Genomic DNA, 6,222 nt, shown 5'->3' on the forward strand with positions numbered 1-6,222 from the left:
GAACGTTAGTTTGATTGTAGCTTTTCGATATGAGAACGCCATGTCGGGTCGGTACAGGTACTATACGGCAAGACAACGACGCGACCGCGCGCTAGCGGGTAAACAACAACACCTGCGGAGCACTGCCCGGCGCGCCGAGCCCGTCCGCACGGTAACACGGCTGAAAGCCGACTGTGGCAGATTAATCTACCAAGTCCCGTACGAGTTCGGGCATAGCGTGTGCGTTCGCACAAGAAGGTCAAAGGCCGTGAACCCTTTTTTTATTTTTTTAACTATATATGACCATGCAGCTTTGTTAGAAATGAAATGATAATTAAATGGATACCCTAGCTGCAAGCAGGCGTTGATACACTTCGTTGGGGACATGTTGAAAATGTGTGCCCCGACCGGGACTCGAACCCGGGATCTCCTGCTTACATGGCAGACGCTCTATCCATCTGAGCCACCGCAGGCACAGAGGATAGTGCGTCTGCAGGGACTTATCCCTTGCACGCTCCCCGTGATGGGCAAACATCTATTAGGCGCACTACGAATGTAGTGTTGTGGACATGTTGGGAATGTGGATCTCACGGGGAGCGTGCAAGGGATAAGTCCCTGCAGACGCACTATCCTCTGTGCCCGCGGTGGCTCAGATGGATAGAGCGTCTGCCATGTAAGCAGGAGATCCCGGGTTCGAGTCCCGGTCGGGGCACACATTTTCAACATGTCCCCAACGAAGTGTATCAACGCCTGCTTGCAGCTAGGGTGTCCATTTAATTATCATTTCATTTCTAGCAAAGCTGCATGGTCATATATAGTTAAAAAAAACTAAAACAATTGAAGTAAATTTACAGTATCTGAAAGATCTAAAACTACACCTTTGAAATAACCTCAAGCTTTAAGACTTCATGACACAGATCACACATTGAAAAATTCGTTCCATATTTAATTCATCTGTTTGCAATTGTTGCCAGCATGTGACAGCACTCTGAGGTTCTTCATTGAACTCTAAGAACTGCGGGAGAAGCAACTTTTACGTGTACAATTGGAATGAAGTCTGTAACCGTTCTGGAGCGAGTACCGATGTCCAGAAGTGTTACATTTTAAGTAAAGCATCAATTTTTGTTCGTGCCGCACTGCGTGTGGCCAATCATTGTCGTGGAAACACGACGCCAGTAACCAGAGACCGCGTAGCTTGTTCTGAATGTCGCTTCCAAGTTTGCTTAATAGCTCACAGTAAGCTTGAGAATTAATTGTGCTTCCACATTACATTAAATCCGCAAACAAGATTCTACATCTACAGCCATACTCCGCAAGCCACCTGACGGTGTGTGGCGGAGGGTACTTTGAGCTTCCTATAGCGAGAAAAAAAGGCAGCCGCAACCTTTCTAGCTGATAAGTTTGGGGTGAGATTTTTTGATTGTTGACTGCTGTGTGTCTCTGCGTTAGCGTGGGAAACTACATCTCGTCATTGGTCACGAAAATGTTGCGCAGACATTATTCTTCCACATGGTAACGAAAAGAATGTCCAGAGAAGCAATCGTCCATTGAGTTCTGATGTTGTCAGACGGGAATTCCGGAACCCAACGAGCACAGAACTTGAAGTGACCTAGTTGTTTAGCTACGATCGCTCTTGCATCAGTGTAGCGGCTGTTGTTGCCAATATTACTTCCATCCGGCATGGAAACGGAGGTTGCTTTCTGAATTGCCTTCGTAAGCACTGAACATTTAGAATAAACTATGGAAAGATGTTTCATAATTTTCGTCTGTTAATGTTGAGATATGACTGATAATGATCAGATATCACACCAATGATAACGAAAAACGCTTTTACTCCCCCACGATGTTCCAACGGTCGATAACTGGTCACTGACTAAACACAACACCATTCATCGTTGGGGAACTTCATATGCCACCAGCAATGTCTTTTTCGAGTCACCAGTTTGGTTCGATGCGGCCCGCCACGACTTTCGCTCAGCTGCCAACCTCTCCATCTCAGAGTACATTTTACACTCAGTGTCCACGACAGTTTGGTGGATATATTCCAATATCTCTCGGATGTAATTTTACTTCCGGGATGGCACAGTTTCTGTTCTTCGTCCACTGTGTTGCTTCCATGCCCTTCTTTTTTAATCTATGATCTCATTTTTTTTCCCACATTGCTTTCTTCTTTCTTTGGTTTACTCTCTGTCTGCGAGGGTTGGAACTTTAATTTTGGTAACTACCTATTTACAACTTATACAAAATAAATTTCAGAGTCCTACACTAGCATGGAGCATAACCCTTTGCCAACGATGTGGAAGCAGTACAATATCAGTGGCAGCGTCAGTTGTGTTGATAGTGCAGGTGGGATGGTCTGTTGCCCGACGAATCTCTGTAACCGTTCTGAAGCGCTTCCTTCAGTTTTTTCCATTGCTTCATCGGTGTGAAGGCTGAGCAGCAGAGAAGGCGAACGGCATCCTTTTCTCACACTCTTTCTAATCCGAAAACTTCTATCTTGGTGTCCAATTCTTATTGTCCTCTGTTGGTTATTGTACATACTGTTCATCATCCGTCATTTCCTACAGCTTATAAGCCTTATTCTGAGGATCGGAAACATCCAGCCCATTTTACGTTTCTCAACCCCTTTTCTAGTTCGACCAATCCTCTGAAGGTGCAACTTCAGAACTGCCTCTCTGACGCCTTTATAAACTGACTGAAAAAAATCACAACACTAAGAAATAATGAATGTAGAGTAATCAAATTTCAGGAATACATTTCTCTAGGTAAAATGTGTAAATGATTAACATTGCAAGATCATATGTTAATGTAAGCGCGAGATAAGTCATCGGAAATGTGAAATGTTAGCACATAAATAACCGGTGTAGCCGCCAGAATGTTGAATGCAAGCACGCAAACGTGCATGCATTGAGTTGCCCAGATGCCAGATTACAGTTTTTGTGGTGGAGTCACTGCCTGTTGCCATTGATAGGTCAATAAAAAGACGGTTAATGCTGTTTGTGAACAAAGCTAGAGTTTCGCCCGATGGTGTCCCATAAATGTTCGACTGGAGGTAGATCTGGTGATGGAGCAGGCCAACAGGCCAAGGAAACGTGTTGACACTCGGTAGAGCATATTGGCTTGCAATAGCGGTATTTTGGCGTGCATTATCCTGTTGGAAAACATCCGTTGGCCCGTTGGTCATGACTGGCAGCACAAGTCGAATCACCAGACTGACGTACAAATTTTCTGTCAGGGTACATAGGATAGCCAAAAGAGCGCGCTCCAGACCATAAATCCAGTTGTACGTCCTGTGTGTCTAGCACTCAAACAGGTTGGTTACAGGCCCTCAACTCGCCTCACCCTAACCAACACTCGGCCATCAATGGCACCGAGACAGAAGGAACTTTCATCGGGATATCCAACCCGCCCTCTTATGAGCTGTCGCTTGACACCACTGAAGTCGCCAACAACGGAACGCACGCTACAGGGCGTCTGGCAAAGGATCTGTCGATGAAGGAACCGATTTGTAACAGTCCGTTGTGCCACTGTGGTGCCAACTGTTGTGGTTGGCAAGAGAGCCAACACCGTTTTACTAAAGGAGGCCAAAATGCACGCGTTTTAGCTCACGCAGGCTGGCGTGAGGTCTGGAATATGACAAGGAAATTAGAATTTAGAAAAACGGACGTAGCTGGTGGAATACTTAACTTTAATCCATTAATGATGAACATCGGTTTTGACGGTACATGATTCACAATATCAATAGTAACTGATAATGGCGCCTTGCTAGCTCGTAGCAAATGACGTAGCTGAAGGCTACGCTAAACTATCGTCTCGGCAAATGAGAACGTAACTAGGCAGTGAACCATCGCTAGCAAAGTCGGCTGTACGACTGGGGCGAGTGTTAGGAAGTCTCTCTAGACCTGCCGTGTGGCGGCGCTCGGTCTGCAATCACTGATAGTGGCGACACGCGGGTCCGATGTATACTAACGGACCGCGGCCGATTTAAAGGCTACCACCTAGCAAGTGTGGTGTCCTGCGATGACACCACATTCCTCCCCCGCAAATCGGCGTACGGTTGTGGCAAAGGCTTCCGCCCGCCGTGTGGAGGACCCCATGTTGACGTATGCTGCGAGGTGGGGAGCCTAACAACAGGCGAGGCTGTGCCACCCGCACCCTGCCATTCGGACCGCGGGGAGCTAGGAAACGCCTGAAAACCTGCTCCAGGGTGCACGCAACATGCGGTATATGCGCCCGCAGAGAGACAGAAGGGGCCGAAGGGTCGACCTCCATCGGGCCGGGGCACCCGACGGGCGAAGACGACACATGGTCCGGAGAGGGCAAGAGTTCCATGTAGGAGGACAACTGGTCACGGGAAGCGATCGGCGGCGCGTGACCCAGGGAGGCGCCCCGCGGTTGCAGCGACGCGTCCACTGCGGACGTCGCCAGCGGGGGAACAGGCGGCGGCGGCGGTGGCGGCGGCGCGTCGCCATGGGGCAAAATGGAAGGCAGCGTCGGTAACACCTGGGGCTGAGGCGAGCCAGTAGATGGGTCCCCAGGGCGCTGACCGGACGGCACCGTCGCTGAAAGCAGACGGGGAGCGGCAGATCCCGTGCGACGACAGAGGCGCAGCTGGTTGAGCTGCCGGCGCACCTCACCAGTGGCCCCCAAAACCAGATACATAGCGCGTCAAAGGCAGCGAAGAATGCGCCCTTCGAGCCAACGCCGTGAACCTCGATAGTTGCGATAGTAGACAACGGCGCCTGGAGCAGAAACAGGTGTCTGCCGCTGCACAGGAACCTGATGCGGCGGATGTAGCAAAGACATCAAGGTTCGATGATGACGACCGTGGAGCAACTCAGCCGGCGAGCGAACATCTCGGGGCTGACAGCGATACGAGAACAAATAGAGCAATAACGCGTCCTCCCGAGAATGCGACATTTGTGAATTGGAAGTCCTGACCAATCGTTCAGCGGCACCGTTTGACTGTAGCGAAAACGGCGCGGACGTCAGATGTTGAATACCATTGGCCTTGCAGAATGACTGAAATTTTGCGGACATGAATTGTGGGCCATTGTCGGTAACAATAGTCTGTGGAAGACCTTCAATGCAAAAGATAGCAGATAACGCTTGGATGGTGGCAGATGACGTCGTGGAACCATCCGGACAACAACAGGAAAATTACTGAATGAATCTATCACTACCAACCATCGAGCATTCCAGAATGGACCAGCAAAATCGATGTATAAGCATTGCCAAGGGAAAGTGGCTTTTGGCCATGCAAAGAAATTCCGCGGTTGTGCTGATTGTTTTTCGGCACACACCCTGCAAGATGAGCACATATTCGTAATCGCGGCATCGGTTCCGAACCAAGTACAGTGCTGCCGATCAAGTTGTTTCGTTCTCAATATATCCCAATGTCCTTGGTGGAGAAGCTTTAAGACAGAGGACTGTAACGAACGTGGTACCACGACCCTTGACTGATCATTATCAGAACGCAACAGCAAAACACCACGTCGTACAAAAAGTCTCTCCTTGTGAGCAAAAAATCGGCGAACCAACGGGTCTCCGATCCGTGACTTTGAGAAGGGCCATTGCATAGCAACAAAACGCAGAACGGTAGCAAGGACAGAGTCGGCAGCTGTGGCTGTAGCTACACGACGAAAATCAATCGGAATCGATTCGACCACGTCATCGGTTTTCACGTCAATGAACATGCAAGCAAGTTCGGATGAATCGAATGCCCTATCCTCAGCAACAGGCAAACGGGACAACGCATCGGCGTTTCCGTGGTTAGCAGTGGACCGATACAAGATATCGTAGCGGTACTGCGAGAGGAAAATAGACCAGCGAATGAATTTCTGCACTGTACGTGGAGGTACAGGCTTGTTCGGATCAAAAAGCGATGTCAAAGGTTTTTGGTCTGTGATTACGGTAAAGTGACGACCATACAAGAAATCATGAAACTTTGTAACACCAAATACGAGAGCCAATGCTTCTTTCTCGATCTGTGAATAATTTCTTTGCGCAGACGAGAGCAATTTGGACGCAAAGGCAATAGGGCGATCGTGCGATCCATCTTTGTGCGCAAGCACAGCACCGATCCTGAAATCCGATGCATCCGCCATCAACAAAAGGGGCTTCTGGGGATCGAATGGCGTAAGGCAAGTATTGGAAAGCAACGCCGATTTCAACTGGCGAAAGGCGTGTTCGCAATCCGTCATCCAGACGAACGGAACACCTTTACGGCGTAAGCGATGAAGC

At 48.9% G+C, this 6,222-nt stretch overlaps 2 non-coding genes across 2 annotated transcripts; one reads left to right on the forward strand and one right to left on the reverse strand.

The window, feature by feature from the left end:
- Positions 1-378: 378 nt before the first annotated feature.
- Positions 379-453, reverse strand: Trnat-ugu (transfer RNA threonine (anticodon UGU)). Its single transcript has one exon. It is a non-coding gene; the product is annotated as a tRNA-Thr (tRNA).
- A 163-nt stretch (positions 454-616) lies between these two features.
- Positions 617-691, forward strand: Trnat-ugu (transfer RNA threonine (anticodon UGU)). The gene has a single exon. It is a non-coding gene; the product is annotated as a tRNA-Thr (tRNA).
- The last annotated feature ends 5,531 nt before the right edge of the window (positions 692-6,222 follow it).

Source organism: Schistocerca serialis, chromosome 1 (genome assembly GCF_023864345.2).
Source record: "Schistocerca serialis cubense isolate TAMUIC-IGC-003099 chromosome 1, iqSchSeri2.2, whole genome shotgun sequence".
Classification (NCBI taxonomy): Eukaryota; Metazoa; Arthropoda; class Insecta; order Orthoptera; family Acrididae; genus Schistocerca; species Schistocerca serialis.